The following is a 1765-nucleotide window of genomic DNA, read 5'->3' as shown; positions in this document are numbered from 1 at the left end:
GTGCGTGCCCAAGATCCCGAGAGGAGAATGGAGGAGAAGGGATTGCGGCGTGACCATCCCCCCTGGGGGGTGATTTCTCGCTTTCTCTCCGTTTCTCTCTGTCTGGCGAGTACACGCGCTCAATAAGAAGAAACATCTCCAAAAAAAGAAAAAAAAATTGTAAGAAAAGAAAAAGAAACAAAAAATTACTTATTTCATGGGGCCAGCAGGTGGCGTGGTGGTTAAAGGCGCTGGACTCCCACATGGCCGACCACAATTCACGTCGTGAACCTGGTGGCTTGCTTTCTCACTTTTTCTCTCTTTCTCAGTCTCTTTGATGCAAACTAGAACATAATAATGATAATGATAAATAAAGTGGGGGACCAGCAGGTGGCGTGGTGGTTAAGGTGCTGGACACTCCCACATAGCTGACCATGGTTCAAGTCCCAAATCTGGTCGTTTGCTTTCTCACTTTCCTTCTCTCTCACACACACTGTGTGTCTCTCTCTGGTCAAATTAAAATAAATGAATTTTAAAAAATAACATAAAATAAGACAAATAATTATAAAAAAAATAATAAAGTGAAATAAAATAATCTTAAATAAAAAAGAATTATTTAATTTTGTTTAGTATCCTTATTCTTCAATTTGACCAGAGAGAAAAAAACAGAGAAAGCAAGCTCTCAGGTCCAGGACTTGAACTGCGCTCAGCCATGTGGGAGTCCAGCCCCTTAACCACCACACCATCTGCTGGCCCCACTAATAAATAATTTTTCAGTTTATTTTTCATTGCGTGAATAAGAGACAGTAAGAGAAACAGAGACAGAGACACTGCACCCCCAACGGGGCCTGGAAGCCTCGATCCACCCCCAGCCTCTGCCAGCCCCCGATCACAAGCACACGCATGCCCAGTGCACTCAGAGAGGTCTCTGGGCACAAACTCACACCCTTCCCATGTGGGTTCATGTCAGGTGATTCACAACAGGAATGAATGGCAGGGCGTGGCATCTTATGGCTGCTCCGACTGGCCCTGTGGGCTCTTTGGTTTTTCTTTTTTGTTAGGTTTTTACCATCGGACACATGAGCTCATTGGAGAACAGAGAAAGAAAGTGAGAAATCGCCCCCTAGAGAGGATGGCCACACCGGAATCCCCCCTCGTCCATTCTCCTCGGGATTTTGGGCAGGCACGAATATGTATCCAGCATGATTTTCAAACCACCAAGTCTGAGATTCAAACAAGTCAGCCCTATGGGAATCCTTAGTGACCTTAAGCACCGAGCCACTGCTGGTCCCCTCGTGAGCTTTTTGCTAGAGGGCGCTATACTCAACAGAAAGACAGAGAGAGACAGAAAGCGAGAAATCACCCCCCAGGGGGCATGGCCACGCCGCAATCCCTTCTCCTCCATTCTCCTCTCAGGATCTTGGGCACGCACACACACGCACCTGACGTGAGTTTAAGTCACCGGGTCTGGGACGTGAACCGTGGTCAACTACATGGGAGTCCAGTGACATAGCCATTACGCCAAGTGTTGGTCCCTTAAAGAAAGCAAGTCGCCAAGTCTGGGATTCGAACTGTGGTTGACCACTCGGGAGTCCAGCACCTTAACCCCCATGTGACTTACTGGCCCCCTCATGTGCTTTTGTTTTGATTTTTAGAGAGGTTTTTGCTATAGGGCACGTGCACTCGCCAGCCAGACAGAGAGAGACAGAGAGACAGAAAGCGAGAAATCACCCCCCAGGGGGGATGGCCACGCCGCAATCCCTTCTCCTCCATTCTCCTCTCGGGA

The 1765-nt window shown here is 47.9% G+C and overlaps 1 protein-coding gene across 1 annotated transcript in view; it reads left to right on the top strand.

The window, feature by feature from the left end:
- The window catches only part of CACNA1A (calcium voltage-gated channel subunit alpha1 A), a 335330-nt gene that overhangs the window by 203220 nt on the left and 130345 nt on the right, over positions 1-1765 (top strand). The gene's annotated exons all lie outside the window — the stretch shown is intronic.

This window comes from Tupaia chinensis, unplaced genomic scaffold, assembly GCF_000334495.1.
Source record: "Tupaia chinensis unplaced genomic scaffold, TupChi_1.0 Scaffold138060_1, whole genome shotgun sequence".
Lineage (NCBI taxonomy): Eukaryota > Metazoa > Chordata > Mammalia > Scandentia > Tupaiidae > Tupaia > Tupaia belangeri.
Note: the sequence above shows the minus strand (reverse complement) of the source record. Positions and strands in the feature narration are given on the sequence as shown.